Consider the following 21,222-nt stretch of genomic DNA (forward strand, 5'->3'; position numbering starts at 1 on the left):
ATTCCCCCAATCCCCACCCAGGAAACTGCCAAAGTCATCTTTGAGTTTTTATTGTCCTTCAGGTTTGTGCTGAAGCCCTGTGACATGCTACTAGGAACACCTTCCATTCTGATGCTGATTCATTGACCTCTCAGTTCTATCAATGATCTTCTCTCTATACTACATTTAAAACCAATTTGTCAACAGACATACAATGACAAAACTTTTCAAGTAGCTGGGGGGAAAACAAATACATTTGCTGGGGGGAAGGCAAAACTTTCTTGGTTTGTCAGTTAAGAAATTCTCTCCCAAAAAAGAAATTGCCCATCTTGTTCTTAGTGTTATTCCTATAATCACCAATTCACATATACTGAAAACATTAATCAATCATTCCTAGAATTTCACAGGAGATCCATTACAAGCTCCTCAGATAATAGATGTCAGAAATTACCTTCCCACTGACAATTCTAAAAGTATTTGTCCACATATCAGTCTTCTGATACCATTCTCATTCTCCATGAATTCTCAGAAATGTGGTCACTGATCATAAATTCTCATCTGCAAACATTAGGGAAGGCTGGCTAAACTCTGCACAGGACCTCTCTACATTTCTTTGTGCATTCCTGTGAATCTATAATTATTTCAAAATAAAAATAGTTTTTAAAGAAGTCCCATCAGTTTTATCAATGTCTTGGGATATAATATATCTGGACCTAAAGCTTTTAGATATAGCTTTTTATTGAAGTATAGTTGATTTTTCAATACAACGATGTGTTAATTATTGCTGTACAGCAAAGTGATTCTGTTATATGCATATATACCTTCTTTTTTAAGTATTGTTTTCCATTATGGTTCATCACTGGATATCGAATACAGTTCTGTGTGCTATACAGTAGAACCTTGTTATTTATCCATTTCCTATATAAAATCTTACATCAACTAATGACAACCTACCACACCATCCCTCCTCCAACCCCTTGTCCCTTGGCAACCACCAGTCTGCTCTCTATTTCCATGATTCTGCTTCTGTTTCATTGATATGCTCATTTGAGTCATATTTTAGATTCTACATATAAGTGTTGTCATATGGTATTTGTCTTTCCTTTTCTGCCTTATTTCACTTAGTATGATTATCTCTAGTTGCACAGTGCAGTTTAAAAGTGAGAAGCCTACATATATATGGAATTTAGAAAGATGGTAACGATAACCCTATATGCAAGACAGCAAAAGAGACACAGATGTATAGAACAATCTTTTGGAGTCTGTGGGAGAAGGCGAGGGTGGGATGATCTGAGACAATAGCATTGAAACATGTATATTATCATATGTGAAACAGATCACCAGTCCAGGTATGATGCATGAGACAGGATGCTCAAGGCTGGTGCACTGGGATGACCCTGAGGGATGGGATGGGGAGGGAGATGGGAGGGGGATTCGGGTTGGGGAACACATGTAAACCAATGGCTGATTCATGTCAATGTCTGGCAAAAACCACTACAATATTGTAAAGTAATTAGACTCCAGTTAAAATAAATAAATTAAAAAAATAAAAAAATAATAAAAGTGAGAAGCCTTTTGAAGTAGCTCACTTCTTTGGGGCTTCAGTTTCTTCTTCACCAGGTTTGTTTTCATCTTTCTAGTTTGAAGGCAATTGTCTTTTTTAGAGAAGCATGGACTCCATGGGAGGAGGACAGCCCAGTCTCCCCTGTGCCATCCATTCTCCATACAATGTACCTTATCTCCCCTGCTCTCAGTATCATCCCTTTATCACTGATTCCCAGCTGACACAAGTCGGGAAGGGCTTCTCAGATGGCACTGGTGGTAAAGAACTTGCCTGCCAATGCAGGAGACGTTAAGAGACGTGGGTCTGATCCCTGGATGGGGAAGATCCCCTGGAGTAGGAAATGGCGACCCACTCCAGTATTCTTGCCTGGAGAATCCCACAGACAGAGGAGCCTGGTGGGCTACAATTCATAGGGTTGCAAAGAGTCGGACATGACTGCAGTGACTTAGCACACAGCACACCCAGCTCTCACATTTTCCAATAACTTTTCTCTCCCTCTGGACCACCCTCTCGACCCTGTTTCTACCCAGTTTTATGTCCTTCCTTTACATTTGTTCTTGACCACGTGCTCTTCACTCTGCCCTTCACCTACATACTTTAAAAACTCAGGTTCTTCTGTGACCTTCCTGGTGCTGAGTACACTGTGACGTGCTTTCCAGGTGCCGTGACCTGCTACACCGCTTTGCTTCTCTTCTATTATCATTTTAGTAACTCTTGGGTAAGGGTTTTCTTTTTATCTGTGCATTTTAAATTATTTATATGCTAAAAAATTGCTCTGGCTTAAACGAAGAAAGAGGAGATTTTAACATTTTGTCAGTGGGCCAAGATTTAAGGCCTCCTGGAAATGGTAATTTTTTCTTCTGAAGCTTCAGACTGCTTTATCTAGACCCTCTTAGAGACCGCTCCCTCTGAATTCAACTTTTTCATGTGCATGTATTTCTGACTTCATCATTCTCTCTCATTAGGGGTCTGGGAAACCCAGCTGAGACTCTTTTAAATGATTTCTCACGTGAAATTGGGTGTAACCTATTAGAAACCATCCATCGCGCCATCCTGCAGGCACACGTGGAATACTGAGAGACTTCTTGCTTAGCTAGACTTCTCCTGCTATGATTCCTGCTTCAGAGTGACTTCTCCCAAACACTGAACTGAAATCATTTCATTCCATCCACGTCCCAGCTGGGCTGTGGAATTCCTTTCAGTGTATACTAAGGAGAGTGCGAATGGAGAGTTTCTGATAGGCCTTTATCTGAACTCCTTAAGAGCTTGATACTAGAAAAGTACAGATTAACATGTAGCAAGAAAATAGGTTCAGCAAACATAATCCCATCTGTAACTGCCAAAATCTTCACTTCGCTTTACCAACATCCTTGTAATAACATTGTTAAATGGCTCTGACACTTCTTAGATAAGCGCTTCATTCAGCTCCCTGCCTCCTTCCAGGAGGAAACAGGAAAATTCCAAATACAGTCAACTTGGTTATCAAGGTCTTCTTATCCACTGTGAAGTAACCAGGCCCTTTGTTTCTCTTCCTTCTCCCTTTGACCCCCTCCATTTGGGATGTATTAGTTCTACTCTGTACCAGCACTTCAGGGCACTTTGCGAGAAAAGAATAGGAGGTTGCCAGAAATGTTTTTATTTTACTTTTTATTAGCATGCCTAATAAAGGGCTGGGTGAGCGAGGTCTTTGGAACCAAAAAGCAAAATGAAGCCTGATGGATCCAAGTAAATTTGACTTGAAAATGCTTGGGTCCAAGATACTGTGACTTAGCAACAATAATAGCTACCCTAAAGGGGCCTCCTTCCCATAGAAGTTGCTGGACATTTTCTTTTCCTTTCTCTGCCATGCCATTTTCTTGCTATTTCCTTCGTCAGCAAAGATAAACTATGCATAGTGAAGCAGAACTAGTAATAATAAATAACCCATGTCATTAGTCTCAAACCCCTGAATGGACTCTCCTGGCGACCCAGTGGTTAAGAATTCACCTTCCAGTGCAGGGGGCGGTGGTTCAGTCCCTGGTAGGGGAGCTAAAATCCCACGTGCCTTGAGGCCCCAAACCAAAACATAAAGCAGAAACAAGATTGTAACAAATTCAATAAAAACTTAAAAAATGGTCCACATCAAGAAAAAAATCTAAAAAAAAAAGTTAAAATAAAATCCTTGAGGATGTTGCCATACCTCAATCAGGTGATCCCCTCAATTTCCATCCAGCTCTTATCCTGTTCTAATTAAGGGATAAAGGGAGGGGGAATAAAAGGGATAAACAAAAAGAAGTTGATTAATTCTAACCCCCTCACCCCAGCCCAGTCCCTGTTCTGTGTGATTCTGCAACTGTTGTTGAGTTTTTATATAGTAGAGGGGGGTTGACCCATATGTGATTTATATTGACTTGGGAGGGTTTTGGGTTTTCTGAAGTGGCGCTAGTGGTAAGGAATCTGCCTGCCAATGCAGGAGACGTGGCTTGAACAACTGTCCTTGGGTCAGGAAGATCCCTTGGAGGAGGAAATGGCAACCTACTCCAGTATTCTTGCCTGGAGAATCCCATGGACAGAGGAGTCTGGTGGGCTGTGGTCCATAGGGTTCCCAAAAGTTGGACAAAACTGAAGTGACTTAGCACACAGCACATGGGAGGGTTATGAGAGCCAGAGAGCCAGCCAAACTGTGTCTACCTGTTTCTTTACATAAAATGTACTTAGGTTTCCAAGGAAATGATTCATAGACAAAGTCTGGGACACAATTTGTTCATCACAGGGAGTCTACCTAGGTGCTGGGTTTTTCCTTGCTGCAGCAGTCCCTGTAAAGAGAGAGTCCAGGGCTTCAAGTCCCAGTAGAACTGACTCTGAAATGTTTTAAAGAAAAGTTAGAAATTGATTTAGGCAGTTCGTTAGAGCATGCAGGCTAAGACATTGCTAGAAGTTGTATTGCTTCCTATGGCACCTGGGACTGAGTTACTTTAAGTACATAAATCAGCCTTTTGAGAAATAGTATTCAGTTTCCTGAGCTTAGTTGAAGCTGAATTACAAGTGACTCTATAGAATTATTATATTCCCCTTTTGTCTGAATTCCTGTGGAAAGGATTAAAAAACCATGCTGTCTGTTTTTATTGGCATGTTTTCGCTCACTCTACCCTTTTTTAATAACTTCGGCCCTTTTAATCTATATTCTCTATGCAGCATTTTATAGAATTTTGCCAAACATGTAAATGCCCAAAGTGAACTAGGACCTCACTGTTTCTACAAAAACTGGTGCATATGCAGAAGATGTGATGGCCCTTGGGTTACCAATAATTTCTCAGGAACATAAAAATGAGAATTGCTGCTTTTGCCAGGATCTCCCAGGGCTTTATGACATCACCAGGCATTTTGTGACACCATTACTTTAAAATACAGACTTTGGCCCTAGACTGGAAGCAAAGAAACATGTTTATTGACAGAGGCAGTGGAGTCAGAACTGGAGATTGGAAAGGAAAGACTCCGAAGGTGCCTGGAGAAATTATCCCAAGGAAAAACAAGATCTGGACACTTACAAAGGGGAGCCGAAGCGGGGAAGAGCAAAGAGGGTTGAGGGTTAGGCAACACTGAATTTAAAATCATCCTATTTGGAAAATTCCAATTAAATACCAGTGCATCATGCTGGTGGTATTTTTGTTTTTCTTTTTTTTCCCCATTTTAATCAAGACATGCATGAAAGTCTCTACTCTGTTACCAGCTCAGATTCTAAAAGAAGCAATAAAGGAGAGGTATCTGCAGTAAACTATCAACTAACAAAAAATCAACTTTAATCTCTCCTCATTCACTCTCCACCCCTGCTCCCCATTAGTTCCAGATTCACTGGGTTGTGAACAGTACCCCTTTCGTTGTGGAATTGCTGACCACTATGTTCTGTGACGCTCATCAACAAGAATGAGGTTTTCCCTTCATATCAAACTAAAGTTGAAAGTCTTTAAAGGAATATTGCTTTCCTGGTGGCTTGGATGGTAAAGAATCTGCCTGCAATGCAGGAGACCCCAGATGGATCCCTGGGTTGGGAAGACCCCCTGGAGAAGGAAATGGCAGCCCACTCCAGTGTTGTTGCCTGGGAAATTCCATGGACAGGTGGCTACAGTTCATAGGGTCGCAAAGAGTCGGACACAACTGAAGAGACTTAATAAAGGATTATTTCCTAGAAATAAAAACTTAAGAATTTATAAATCACATAAAGCACATGAAAATGTGTATAAAGTGTTGGTCCCTAATTACAGTTTTTTCATAAGTAGCCAAAATTTATCATGGCTGGTAACCATTGAAGGGTATCTGGACTATGAATCTTTTTCTACAACACAGACAAATGAAATGAATATTAGACCAGGTCCACCCTCATTTTTTTTTTCAAACCAGAAGGCAAGTTACAGTTAATATATCCAGATTTCATGAAAATGTCAGTTTCTCTCATCACATTCTAGATATGATTCTGGATTATGCCACCTATGGAGATGCTACCACCGAAAGAGAGCTCTGTAGAGAATGGGCATCTGACTGCTGGGGTAGTTCTTAGACTTGTGTGTCGTAAAGAAGAATCTCTGAAGTCCTTGGGTCTTTCAGTTACAGACTCAGATTTCTGCCATCTCTCAGTCCAATCCTGAAAACAGGTAACACAACGATAAGTAGGAAAAAAGATGAAAAACACAATAGCCTCCACACAACACCCAATACTCATTCCCACATACTTCTTAAATCCACTTTACTGAGTAAATCCAACAATTCCTTCAGCTGTTGAACCTCAGACAAATCCATATTCCCTGTATTCAGATGACAGGTTGAGGGGGGGTCTCCATTTTCATTTGTGCTAAGTCGCTTCAGTCGTGTCTGACTCTTTGTGACCCCATGGACTGTAGCCCACCAGGCTCCTCTGTCCATGGGGTTCTCCAGGCAAGAATACTGCAGTGAACTGCCATTTCCTTTTCCAGGGGATCTTCCCAACCCAGGGATCGAACCCATGACTCTCATGTCTCCTGCATTTGCAGGCCGGTTCCCGGTAGCACCACCCGGGAAGCCCCCATTTCCGTATGGTTGTGCCCTAATCCTGGTCTTACTAACTCATTACTAAGAGACCCCAGCTTCTTGGTGAAATATCAGTGGACAGAAGGAGAAAAAAAATGCAGAGCTTTTTCAGCCAGTGCTATGAGATTTGTAGTCTCGTTACTTTTTCTCCCCGAAATGAAAATAAACTGGAAAGAAAAAACCGGATAAGTGAAGAAAATGATGATGAAGTCTCGCCTCTTGATAGACTATCTTCAGGGAATAATAATGAAATTCACACTGGAGAATTTTATGATGCATGATTTCCATTTGGGAAAATCTTTATGCTCCTTGGAGCAACCAGTTTAAGATTTGTTTGGAGTTTGTTTTTTCCCTTTTTGAGGGGGAGAGTGAAATGCTGGTCTAACATTGACATTATAAAATCCTGGGAAATACATAAAGTCTAAGAACCATGGCAATTAGAGATGGAGAAAGCCCATTATATCATCGCTCAGGCCCAGGGGAATCAGTGGAGAGTCTGTCCTAGGATAGATTTTCTAGTTCTTTATCCTGTTGACTTTAAAAACTCCTGGGATGGGGTTTCCACCACTTCCTTTATTACATGTTTCCCCAATCTCATAATTTTTGCTGTCATAATTCTTCAGGGTGTTTAGTCCAAATCCTCCTTTTTTGAAAATGACAAGTGCTCTCTTTATTCAAAGTTGTGTCCACTTGTTGGCATGAACACTTCACTTGTTTGAAGCTGCAGCCATTTTCCTTTTTTTTTTTTTAACCAGGATTCTCTGATTCTCTCTTCTCTAGAAACCACTGTAGCTGCAGGTGGGGCAGGGAACGTGTTCAAGGAATCTTGGCAAATGGAGTTTTAGCCTGTTTTGAGCCTCGATGTTTCAGGGAGGACGGTGCCAGGCTGAGATTTCTTAGTGGCACGTGTGGAGTGTGTAGTTCACACTAGCATCTCTAGCATTGTGCAGTGCACAACCTCAACAAATGTACACAGTCCTATATAGAGTAGCCTATCCCTTCTCCAGGGGATCTTTCAAACCCAGGAATTGAACTGGGGTCTCCTGCATTGCAGGTGGATTATTCACCAGCTGAGTTACCAGGGAAGCCCATACATATATACCCCCGCTTTTTTTTCAGATTATTTTCCTGTATAGGTCATTACAGAGCATTGAGTAGAGTTCCCTGTGCTATACAGTGGGTCCTTTTTAGTTATCTGTTTTGTAATAGTAGTTTGTAGATGTCAATTCCCATTTCCCAATTTATCCCTCCTCACTCCCTTTTCCTCTTGGTAACCCATAAGTTTGTTTTCTATGTGGGTGACCCTATTTCTATTTCATAAATAAGTTCATTTGTACCATTTTTTTAAATATTCCACAGATAAGTGATATCATATGATAGCTGTCTTTCTCTGTCTCACTAGTTCTGAGGCTCTACGTCCTGTGCCTTTGAGAGTGGCCTTTCCCCTTCTCTGGTACTCAAGTTTCTTAAAGTCTGAAACGGAGAAGTTTGGCAGATAAGAGGTGGCAAGGGAATGTCCACGGAATGACTTTTCTTGCTGGGTTTACTCTTGTTAAATTTTATTTATTTTATCTTTGGCTGTGTTGGGTCTTTGTTGCTGCGTGCGGGCTTTCTCTAGTTGTGGCCAGCGGGGTTTCCTCTCTGGTTGAGGAGCACAGGCTTTAGAGCACTCAGGTTTCAGTAGCTGTGGTGCCCGGGCTTAATGGCCCCATGAAATCTGGAATCTTCCTGAACCAGAGATGGACCCGGTGGTCCCCCACACTGGCAGGTAGATTTTTAATCACCAGAAACCACCTGGAAAGCCCATGTTGTTTTTTTTAAGTCAGTAGATTTTTCATATAACAATCTGGTTTTTTAAACGCTCCCAAATGCCCCCCGCTCACCTCCTCACATTCGTCCCCATCCCCACTCCATCCTGTAAGCACCATAGCTCTTGCCGTCCACACTGCTGGTACCCAACTCTCGGATTCTGGCCGTATCAGCTCCTCCTCTTCGAGCAATTTTTTTCATTATTTGCTGGTGAAAGCCTTCTGAACCACTGGCTTCATTTTATAGATGAGAAGATCTGGCAACCCCTAGCCAAAATTCCCTCTTGGCCACAGGGAGCTGGAACCCGTAGGGGCTGCTGGCTGCTCCCTTTCAATGGTCCACATGCCCTCCAAGCTCGGGGCTCAGTCCTCTCATCTGGTGACTCACTGGCCCTGTGGGGGGATTTTAGTCTCTGACTCCTGGTTAAATGATTACGTGCTACGTGATTTTATATGCTTGATGGATGTAGCACATGTGGATGTGACTCTGGGTGGGCATATTGGGATTCGGTTGTCTATTCGATTAGGGCAAATAGCAAGTTTTTCCTGACATGACCAGGCTGTACTTTTAACTGACCAAACAGACTGGTGATTTTGGCATCGTGTGGAGGCCGCCTGACTGAGGCTCTGCCGAGCTTCATGGAGAACTAGGTGCCAAATTATATGCAAATTTGTGTTTTTCATGGGAGCTGAGAGCTCTGGCGCTTAATTTTGATTTTTTTTTTCATAGCTAAGTATGTAGCATTGGCCAAGTTCTGCATGTTTAATCTTTTTAATCATTCAACATAAATCATGTTCTCAGCCCCTTAATCATTCTTGTTATTCTTCTTTGAACCTCCTCCAGTTCCCTTACATCCTTCATTGCATAAAGAAGAGTTTTTTAACAGGCCTGTTTCACTTCCAAAAATCCACTCTGTGATGGAAACAGTGGGGGTTCAGAAGATCCAATGCCGGGAGAGACTCCGAGGGAAATTCAAGGTTTGGTGCTTGGAAAGTCACAGACCTTCTCAGCACAGAGATTGAAAGGTAACCAGCGCCCACTTCTTTACCACATCTGATCCAGAAAAATGATTTTTGTATCCTTTTTCTTTTCAGGAATGCGGAGAACGGTTTGTAGGGTGACCCTTGGTGATATAGTCTAAAATTTTTCATTGGGTCTTTTTTTTTACTTACTGAGCATCTACTATATGAAGGAGAGCATTGTTGCTTTTCCCATGTTGAGTGAAGAGAGAAAAATAGCTAGTGGAAGAAAAGCCACTTGTCACATCTCTTAGGATCAGAGATTTATCACCGATCCACAGTTCTCCCTTTAATCTGCTTATTGATCATGGTGCCAGAGAAGAGTGTCTCAGGGAAACTCATGGAGGAAAAAAAACGACTCTAGAGGAAGTGGCAGAAAAAGTTGATGGAGAAGCATTAACATGCACCCACTTTTCCTTGTATTTGCCTTTTCTTCTCTCCACAGAGCCTTCCTTGCTTCCAGCTAGAATGCAAGCTCAAGAGGAATTTTATCTTGCTTACCAGTCTATCCCAAAACCTAGAAAGGAGCCTGCCCCGTAAGAAGTGCTCAACAAGTGTTTGTAGAATGAATAAACAATTGCCTTCAGCTGTCAATTCGTACTTTTGAGACAGGCTGGGACCTGGGACCCATTACTGCAGTGCTTGCACCTGGACAAATGTCTCCTCAAGAAACAAAATACAAATAAACTATAAGGTATTAAAAATAATTGCACATGTGCCCATTTGGGGAAGATTATGGACAATAAGATATTATGAAAAGACCAAAGACCCTGAGGAGGAGCTGGGAGCAAAAGCAGGGTACTGTACTTGTATGCTGCACACAGCACCACCAAACAGGTGGGGAGACTACCTAAACCACCCCTCTGACCTGATCCCTGGGCCCACCCCTATCTTTACCCCATTTAAGAAACCAGCTCACCCCCTCTTGGAGAGCTAGGGAGCAAAGGAACCTGTTACTTGTTCTTGTTCCCCCCCTGCTGCAACAGGGGCCCCAATAAAGCCTTGCCTAAATTTCTTGTTTGGCTTCTTATCAATTTCTATTGATTTAAGAGGCCCAGAGGGGCTTCCCTGGTGGCTCAGCAGTTAAGAATCTGCCTGCAGTGCAGGAGACATGGGTTCAAAATGGTAACCCACTTCAGTATTCTTGCCTGGGAATCTCCATGGATAGAGGAGACTGGTGGGCTGCAGTCCATGGGGTCACAAAGAGTCAGACATGACTTAGCAACCAAACAACAGCAATGAGGGGGCAAGAACCCTGGTCGGTAACAATTTGATAAGGATAATTGGTACTTAATTTTATGTAAAGCACAATGCAAAATGGAGCTTCAAGACAGTTATGAAAGCCACATTCACTCTCCAATTTACCTTTGAAATTGGATTTTGACCTAAAGAGCCTCTTACAGAGAAATTTAAAGCCACCACTATTGAAGGCCATTTGGTCCAACTGATGCGTGGATCCCCGTTATTGACCATTCTGCCTGTTATCCTTCAGCCTTTGCTTGAATTTCTCTAGAAACAGAGGCTCATTTTTTTTCAAGAGCAGCCTTCTTGTGCAGCTCTGACTGTCAGAATGCTCTTGCTTGAATTTAGCTAATATTTTTTTTTTCTCTAGCCTCCACCTATTGTCTTGGTTGATAGGAACAAATAAATCTTTCTTTCCACTGGGCAATACTTCAGGTATCTTGAGACATGTAATGCGTCCCTCCCAAACTTTCGCTTCTCTATGTGAAATGTCCCTTGTTCCTTTCTACACCTAGAAACATACAGCAGACCCTCCAACTCAGGAGTCGCAGGTATTTACCTTGAGGACTCACAAGTGAACAGCAGGAATGGCCCTACTGGGCGTCTGTTTATGGAAAGGACTGAAGAGCATCATAGGGAAACTGGTAAGTAACTAGCTAACCAAGGACTAGTTATCTGTCCAGAGCTATGAGTCAGAAAGAGGGAGGAGGAATGTTAGGGGCCTTGATTCTGTGGATCAGCTTTCTTTCCTCCATGAACAGTAAGCAGACAGGGTGAGGGGATTCCCCGAAGACAAAGAACAGGGCAAGGCTTTCTTGACAAAAGAGAAGCCATTTTTAGCCTAAGCCATTTTGTGATCTAAGCCTGGCCACACTGAGTGCCTTAAGCAAGTCTCAGTAATTGAAGACCTTAAGAGAAGCGAGAGAACACAGGAACAAAGAAAAAGCAATCAAGAAACAATAGTTCAGTGATTAAACAGAGTCCCAGTTCCTCCTCAAGGGCAATACATGACAATCTGATACATGTCTTTAGGTTCAGTGGGAACAAAAGCCCTCACCCACGTGGAGGATGGAAAGATAATGTTGACCTTTTCTGATCCTCTTGACTTCAATCAACTAAAGCTTGGACTCTGTTGACCTTTACCGCAATTCTATGGTGAATTTTCTATCCTATGCTGAATTCTCCTTTGCTCTAGCCCCTTCAGGAATATGCATATATTCTTAGCCTTAGACTTGCTCAACTTTGCTGTTGGGGACACATTGCTTTCAGAAAGATCTCCGGTGTTCTCTTTACTGGCTGCATGTAATAAATCCTTCCTTCTTCTGCTCTTTGGCTTGGTTGTATCTTTTGGCTCAACGCCCACCAGGGGGTGATTCAATTTTTTCAGATTAAGGTAACAGAATACAAAATCTGCTTTTCAGGTAATAGAACTAGTGCCAAACTGGGGTAGAGGGACTATTAGGCATCAAAGGACAAAAATCTTTGGTCAACCTTGTGCTGACTTAAAGAAAATGCACAACATGAGAGCTGTGATTTATGTTTTATTTGGAGCAAAATGAGGACAATAGCCCAGGAGACGGCATCTCAGATAGCTCTCAGAAACTGCTCCAAAGAGGCAGGGGGAAAGGTCAGTATATGTGTGATTTTGGTGAAGGGGGAGTACATGTAATTAGGTGCATATATTTTTTGCAGAAGTTTTCTTCTTGTCAAGAGCAGACATCACCATGAAGGAATTCAGTGCTTTTCTAGATATGAAGAGATGTAAGAATTGGGCTCATAAAATCAGCTCCTGAAAATATCTGACTATCTGAAGAATGTTCTGCTAGTTATTCCAGAGCACAGAGTGCCTCATTCCTGATCTCCACCCTGAACTCCCATCACGGGGTGTTGAAGGTCGGTAGCTACAGCAGCACATAATTTAACCCTTGCAGAGGTCGATGGCAAGTACCCATGGCAAGTGCCAATGTGTAGTTGACCCTGGAAAGCAAGGGGCGCAGTTTTGAAACTGGGTGATGTTACATGCCATGTAAGTGGAGAAGTGGAAGAGAACGTCATATCATATCATGTTAGAGTAGAAACGACGACATCAACTTTGCAGCAAGGCAGGAGTGAGAATGGATAAGTGGTAGAAGAAACAGCATCACAGCAGCAGGCGCTGGTTCAGGAACAGCTGCTGTAGGAATGGGAAATGGTGGCTGGGGTGACCTCTAGGAGGAAAGGAGTCTGCAAGTGGCAGGCACATCTGGGTAGGGTTTGAGGGGGACTGGGGTCCTCATAATTCTGCTATGAGAGATGCTGGTTTGTTACTATTATTCCCCCAGCACTAGGAAACTTGATTATAAGTCCTAATGATTCACAGTCGCTTCTATTCACTCGATTGAGCCTGTTTTACGAGGCTGGCACTGCAGTAACCCTGGGGTAACTCATTAATCCTCGCAATCAACCTGTCCTGTAGGTACAATTCTTATTCCCATTTTACAGATGAGAAAATTAAGACAGAAGTTATCACAAATTACACAGTGTGTCACGGCAGAGCTGTGAAACAAAGCCATTTTTGCCTACCTTTTAAGCCTGACTTCTGAAATGAGATAAAAAGTCTTCATTTTAGTACCATTTCCTTGACTCACAGCTCAAACTGCAATAGTAAAGTGTTTATATTTCAGTTAAACACATTTGGTGCCCTAACCAAAGTATATTTTTTAAATTGCTGAATCTAAGTATTTACATACAGTGCGTCTTATGGAAAAACCCAAACGAACTTTTTGGCCAACTTAGTATATTCAGTACGTCGAGAAAAAGACACGTGGGGAAGTGAAGTTAGTTGATTTCTGCAGGAACTGTTCTCATCAATGGAGAGTATAGGATAGCCATCCCCTGTCCCTGGGCTCGAGGTTAGTGACGTGAGTTTTCCCATCAATACAGCCCTTTCAGCCCCAGAACTAGCAGTTTGCAACGTGCCATTTCTCTAAAGCAGCCTCCGTTTGTTACCAAGGCAACAAAAGGAGGGAGGTAATGAAAATGGTTCCACATCTCACGTTTCCGTCACCATCTTCTACTCCCTCAGCGATCCCCTGGACTGAGAACCTCTCACTCTGGCCTAATGAAATCTGAATCTTCTCATGAGTATTCTGGGGCATCTTGTTTTATAAAAAAATCATGGGACCATAAAATGCTTCACCTCACTGCCTAAGAAGTGAGTCTCAGGAATCTTTCATAACAAGGTTTCATGCGATGTTGGTCACAATGTAAACTTTGTTTCCCTGAGCTAGACAAGTTCAGTAAATTGACATTTCCCTGACTGAAGCACATCCAATGTCCTCATTGGATTACGTGTGAAAGAAAACAATATTTTTCTAATATTTAAGTTTTAATATGCCTATAATTATTGAACTTAAAAACTTCACAGAACTATAAAACTTTTCATGTAGGAAGTGAATCAGAGATCATTTATTTAGGTCCCCTCCATTGTATGGCCAAGGAAAGCAAGACCCCAAGAGTTTAGATAACTTCTACAACGTCCACAATCTACCAGTAGTAGAAATGGAAAGAAAAATTATTTTTGAAAATAGAATTCAGTAATAAGAATAGAATTTTCTATGATTACTTGATAACCAGTTTTTGAAGACAAGTTTCCTTAGGAAACAATGTTTTAATTGCAGATTCTTCTTTGCAACAAGCAGATCCTTTTAAGACTCGCATAGTAAGCCAGGAGTGACTCCAGTATACAAAGCAGAAGGTTCTAGACATGCTGATACTTTACCTGCCCAAGAACACGGCTGATTACAACCCAGAGGTACTTTATTACTAATGATCTTTGAAGTTAACAAGGTTTGCGGAAGCTTCTCCGCATGATTATTACTATTTATATTAATAGCATTAGTGATCCCTTTTATTCTACAAAGACTTAGCACTGCTAATTGGCATCAGTATAAACAGAGGTATTAATGTTCGGCAATGCAGGCAGAGCAGACTCTGGCAGTTTCACAGGTTTAATATGGAAATGTTTGCTATCTAATGAGGACAGAAAATGTTAATCTGCAGAACAAATTGTATTTATAGAGAGACTAATAATCATATGCAAATGTGACACACAGCACTTGCAAAATTCCTGTCGCCACTGGGCCAGGCCTCTGTGACCTTTTTGAAATGCTGCGGCTTGGAAGCGGTAGCTGATGGTTTCGTGCACTGAGGCTGGTTGCTTTTATTTCCATACAGAAATTAGCTAAATGCGAGAGACTCAGGATAAACACAGCAGAGTCATCCCTTCTGTAGCTATAACTTGCACTCTGATGATTTTTTATCCTTTCCTTTAAAATTCAGAATTTTCCTGCAGTTTTTGCTGTATCTGAAAAGCCAGATAATAGAGACTAGACGTAGAGAACAAATATACAGATACCAAGGGGAAAGGAGAAGGGGGAGGAGTTTGGAGATTGGGATTGACACCTAGACACTATTGATACTATGTATGAAATAGATAATTAATGATATAGCGCTCTACAGATACACAGGGAACTCTACTTAATGCTCTGTGGTGACCTAAATGGGAAGGAAATTCAAAAAAGGAGGGGTTGTATGTGTCTGTATGACTGATTCATTTTGCTGTACGACAGAAACTAATGCAACATGGCAAAACAGTTATACTCCAATAAAAATTAATTTAAAAAAAAGAATTATGGATCCCATTAATTATGTTATGAACCCCATTAATAAAAGAGTTAAGGTGTTCTTATAAATGGAGTCTTACTGGGTAAAAGCTATTTTGGTATTATTTCCATAATTAGTTTTGGGGTTTTTTTTTGGTCTTTCTTCTTCATTGAATAAGAAGCGATTCTATGGCACAGATGGCTAAATCTAGTGCATATAGTGTTAACCCCTTTTCTTGATACTTTTTTCTCTTCTCTTTAAATTTTGCTGTTGTTTAATTGCTGAGTTGTGTCCCACTCTTTGCGAGTCCATGAAACATACAACCCCACCAGGTAAGTCCTTTTATGGTTCCATTTTATAGGCACAGAGAGGTTAAGTTAGTTGCCAAAGGTCACAAAGTAGCAAGTGGCAGAGCCTCGATTCCACCCAGGTGTCTGGCTGCGCTCTGACCGTCAGGTGTTCCTGCCTTGAAGCACACTGACCAGTCAATAGTGGTTTGGCAGGTCCTGTTAAAGTAATACCTAGTGTCACCATGTGTAAAAAAGATAGCTGGTGGGAAGCTCCTGTATAGCCCAGGGAGCACAGCTCTGTGCTCTGTGGTGACCAAGATGGGTGGGCTGCGACCCAGTGGGGAGAGGGGATATATGGATACATGTAGCTGATTCACTTCTTGTGCAGCAGAAACTAACACAACATTGTAAAGCAATTATATCCAATAAAAAATTATCATACCTCATGTTGATGAGGGTTTGAGAAAATAGGCACTCTCCTTTGCTACCTGTGAAGATGGTAACAAACCTTTCTATAGAGGTTTTAATAATATGTATCTAAAAATATATATATATATTTTAAAAACCACATAGTCTTTAATGTAGCATTTCTTTCCTGTTCTTTTATCCCGATGAAGACATTAGGTATGTATAAACATTTAATTAGCTTTTTAAGCATAGCTGTCAAGTTCCTCATAATAGCAAAAAATCAAAACAATATTAAAAATGGAAACAACAAACCAGAAGCTACATCAATTATTTTACATTCATGCACTCAGTGAAAATCTATGTAGTTATTGTCACTATGGTTTATATTTTAGAGTATTAACAGAAAAAAATGGTACTGTATATATTAGGAACAAAAAGCAAAGGTAAACAAAAAGGTAATAATATTACCTTATTATATGTAATTGTCTTTTTTTGTTTTTAAGAAGTCTGCATATATGAATACTAAAAAAAAGGTATGGACTGGAAATATATTCACCAATTAAGTGTGATATATTCAAAAAGTGATGGAATTATTAGTTCATTTCAGTTCAGTCTCTCAGTCGTGTCTGACTCTTTGCGACCCCATGGACTGCAGCACACCAGGCTTCCCTGTCCGTCACCAACTCCTGGAGCTTACTCAAACTCATGTCCATTGAGTCGGTGATGCCATCCAACCATCTCATCCTCTGTCATCCCCGTCTCCTCCTAGAATTATAGGTGATTCGTTTTTAAAAAAAATTTATTTTTGAGTATCCCTTTATTTGGGTAGACTCAGGGAGTTGGTGATGGACAGGGAGGCCTGGCGTGCTGCAATTCATGGGGTCGCAAAGAGTCGGACATGACTGAGTGACTGAACTGAACTGAACTGATCCCTTTATTCAGTAGGTGTCATATACTAAGAAAAAATAATGTAAAGTTAATTAAATGCTCTTTAAAAGTCCTTTTATAGTACAATCTGAGATCCACATTTCATAAGTCGTTCTGTAAAAGTGGTTCAACCGCATGCTGTGACATCAAGATGGAACTCAGAGTCTGGTGATCCGTCCTCTGTCCTTGTCCAGGTTACACATTAACTCCAGAAAGTTAGAACTGGAAGATATCCTAGAAATCAAGTGACCCAACACTTCGGTTTTACAGATGAGAAAGCAAAGACCACAGGGAGCAGATGACTTGTCCTAACTAACAGCCAGTGTGGGGCTACCCAGGACTTGAAGGCAGGTCTCCATGCTCACACTGTTTTTCTGGATTTGAGTGTCTTTAGTTGTGAAATCGGAACCCTGAGTCAACAATTTCTTGGGGCAGAGTGTGATCCTCACGCACACAGTTTGGGGTCAAATAACCCAGTGCCAGGGCTTCCCAGGTGCCTCAGTGGTAAAGACTCCACCTGCCAATGCAGGAGATGCAAGAGATGTGCATTCATCCCTGGGTTGGGAAGATCCCTTGGAGAAGGAAATGGCAACCCACTCCAGGATTCTTGCCTAGGAAATCCCAGGGACAGAGGAGCCTGGTGGGCTGCAATCCATGGGGTCACAAGAAGAGTCAGACACAACTCAGTGACTAAACAGCAACAATACATTCCAATGTCAGCTCTTCTGTTTCAGAGAGATCTTAAGCAAGAAGATTGACTTTTTTGAGTCCTTTTCTCAACTGCAAAATGGTGGTTAGAATAATCCTCATCTCTTGGGATATAGTGACGATTCTAATATAATAATGTGTGTGAAGTTTTCAGCATAATACCTGGCTTTCTTGAAGTCTCGAGAACACAAGCTCTTCTCCAGCTGTTTGGATCTCTGGGCATGGACCCCTAGGCTGACTCTGTCTTCTGGCAGGAGGAACACTGGAATAACGATTGGCTGCCAGGACCACGGCCCCACTTCCCCATCTTTGGACACAGTTAAAAGCCTCATCCATCTTCCTTGGTGGAGGAGGAGTTACATTCCGTCTACTGCCCGCCCTCTGGGGAAATCACTTTTGCCCCACCACTGCAGCATAAGCCATCCAGATTTACAAGGAACGTAATTTATGATGTAGAGGACGTCAGCTCCTGGTGTAAATAACTAATGAGGTTGGCTAGTAAAACAATCACTGAAGTTGGCGACTCTGGAGAATATGGCTGATGCTGGGGTCACTGCCTGCAGGAGATGAGGGTCCCACACACTCACAACCTTCCATGCACCCTCACTCCTGGCTTGTGCAAAATCACAGAAGTAACTGGTGGTCAGAACTAGGGTTACAGGGCAGAAGGGAAAGTGAAGGTGAAAATGTTCTTCGCTTCAATTGTGTCTGATTCTTTGCGACCCCATGGATTGTAGCCCGCCAGACTCCTCTGTCCATGGGATTCTCTAGGCAAGAATATTGGGATGGGTTGCCATTCCCTTCTCCAGGGGATCTTCCCGACCTAGGGATCAAGCCTGGGGATGGAACCTTGTCTCCTGCTTTGGAGACAACAAAACAAAACCATTGTGATGCTATGTGCGCATGCTCAGTCACTTCTGTCGTGTCCAACTCTTTGTGACCCTATAGGCTGTAGTCCACCAGGCTCCTCTGTCCATGGGGATTCCCCAGGCAAGAATACTGCAGTAGGTTGCCATGCCCTCCTCTAGGGGATCTTCCTGACCCAGGGATTGAACCTGCATCTCTTATGTCTCTCACATGGGCAAGTGGATTCCTTACCACTAGTGCCACCTGGGAAGCCCATATGATGCTATATCACAGCCCTAACCCTGTCTTCACTTTGCTCTGTTGTATGGGTGAGACTTATGACGAAGATGCAGGAAGTAGGCTCAATGGTGGAACAAGGCATCTTCTGATCGTAACATCTTCTGATCATATGATTCAGGATCTAAGACTCTGTCCTAGTGTACTCAGAGAGTATGCACTCAAGCTAGAGGTCAAAACCCAGTTGCTATGGAAATGTTGGGCAGAAAATCTCCCTCAGACAGTTTCCCAGCCTTTGCTGGCCTGCAGTTCAAATCTGTGCTCCCATCACGGAGAAGCCAGTAGAGTTTATCAGGATCTCAGAACTCCTAATCCCATTAGCCACCTGTCCAGCGATTAGCCTTCATTCTCCCATTGCCCCTTATCCAATATTTACATGCAATTAGGTTCCACTTGGTTGACTGTTGAGCTGCTATTTGGAAATGGTGATAAAAAGAACTCATCACATTTGGCTAAGTCATGTTGCAAGTTTTCCAACTGTTCACTTATGCCTCTTATTGGTGCTCAGAGGAGTCAGAGGCTCACATCTCCCCCCGTAATGCAACCCTTGACATGAGAGGAAGGAAAGCATTGTGGTCCCTGAACACTTGGGACCCGTTATAACCAGATGACTTCCAGAAGGTTCGGGCCATCAGAACAACTCTACACGTGATTCTAATGTGTCACAAAGATGCTATTTTTCATGGTCATTTCAGGTTTAGAAGAAATTGACTGTTGAACTCTTTTGTTTCTTGTCTTCCAGGTGGCAGAGAGGCGAAATCATTAGTCAGACCCATTGCCTAAAAGCTCAGAAAACATAAAAAACTCACCCCCACTAGGGACTTCCTTGGTGGTCCAATGGTTAAGAAATCTGCCTTGCAATGCAGGGAACATAGGTTCTATCACTGGTTGGGGAACAAAGATCACACATGCCTTGAAGCAACTAAGTCCATGCAGCCCGTGAACCACAACGCCATGATGAAGGATCCTAAGACCTGACACAGCCAAATAAATAATTTTTTTTAATGCACCCCTGCTGAAAGGTGAGCTTTTTAAAGATTCACGAGAACTTATAACCTTCTTTTGAACCGCCGAGGGGAAAAGAAGATCAATTTTCACACTTCATGGAGCAGAGCAAAAGGCAAAATAAGCGACTACCTGATAAGTGCCCTTGAAAAATGTTCAAATAAAAGCTAAATGGTGTGAAGACTGCAGCTAATCCCCTTATCAATTCCGAGGTCCCAAATGGCTAAGGTTCTGGAGAAAGTGGTCCAACAAAATCTATCCAATCCAGGTGAAGGGAAACAGAGACACAGGGTCTCCAGGCCAGCGTAGTCATCGAGATGGTCTAATTAAAGAAGACAATTAGGAGGCTGGCTTCTGTCCTGCCATGATTCCCCCACTGATGAAATCCCAAGGAATGGCAGGGAGCCAACAATGCTCAAGTGACTTCTTGTTTAACTCAGCCATTTAAGTGCTTGTCAAGTGTTAAATTTAAATGTGTGTAAAGATTATTACCAAAAAAAAAAAAAAAAAACAAACCCTCCAACCCATCAGGGGGAAAGTGGGAATATGTACACACACAGCCACACATATAGGTCAAGAGGGAAATAGCTTCGGGGGTATTTAGAGATTTTGCTTTTAGCAAAAGTCATTTTTCTCCCTCCAGTAAGCCTGTGAGCTTTTAATAGCCACTTTCCATGATTGCTTTCTAGATCATCGTTTGCTGCCAAGTGGCCCAATATGAACACACAGACTGGAGGTCTTGAGGGGGAAGGGGGCTTTGAGGGGCTCTTCAGACCAGAATTCTGAAAGCTTGCCCAGACTGAGTCAACCACGTCACTCTCTTAAATCATGTAATAAAATAAAGTCTTGAATATTTTTTTGTTTTGTTTTGAGTATTTTTCTATTCTGAGTAGTCCAAAGAAGTTTGGAAAAATGCCCTCCTCTGAGTTCCTTATACATTTCTGAAAATACAATGATGATATTGCAATTAAAATAGTTTAGGGATATCATGAGATTGCCTAGAGAGTGAATTAGTAAAATAATTTATGATCTTGAGAACTCCAGATACTAATGTGCTCTTTATTTTCTTATTAGTAGTTTGATTTGGGGAGGGGTAGAAATTATTCAACCTTGGACAGTTTTTTGTTTTGCTGTTAAGTATGTGGTTGAACTAGATTCTGTAATGTGGCACAGGTTTTTTAAGAGTAGAGAAACTGGCATAATGTTTATTTATTTTTAAAAAATATTTATTTATTTATCAAATTTTATTTATTTACTTGCCTGCACCAGGTCTTAGGCACACGGGATCTTCCATCTCTGTTGCCCAGACCAGGGATTAAACCTGGGCTCCCTGCATTGGGAGTGCAGAGTCTCAGCCCCTGGATCACCAGGGAAGTTCAGTGTTTGTTTTAATACAAACACCAGTCAGTAAGGAGGCAGGGGACCTACCCAAGATCAAAGACAC

General features: G+C 41.9%; 1 long non-coding RNA gene across 1 annotated transcript in view; it reads left to right on the forward strand.

Annotated features, from left to right (window-relative positions):
• The window catches only part of LOC145518669 (uncharacterized), a 207,369-nt gene extending 186,735 nt beyond the window's left edge, over positions 1–20,634 (forward strand). Inside the window, exons 6-11 of the long non-coding RNA XR_014063107.1 lie at positions 9,279–9,417; positions 9,857–10,105; positions 11,169–11,297; positions 12,346–12,546; positions 14,313–15,629; positions 19,516–20,634. This is a non-coding gene — a long non-coding RNA (uncharacterized LOC145518669). The remainder of the gene's footprint in view (positions 1–9,278; positions 9,418–9,856; positions 10,106–11,168; positions 11,298–12,345; positions 12,547–14,312; positions 15,630–19,515) is intronic.
• Positions 20,635–21,222: the final 588 nt, after the last annotated feature.

Source organism: Giraffa tippelskirchi, chromosome 8 (genome assembly GCF_054371585.1).
Source record: "Giraffa tippelskirchi isolate mGirTip1 chromosome 8, T2T-mGirTip1v1.2.pri, whole genome shotgun sequence".
Classification (NCBI taxonomy): domain Eukaryota; kingdom Metazoa; phylum Chordata; class Mammalia; order Artiodactyla; family Giraffidae; genus Giraffa; species Giraffa tippelskirchi.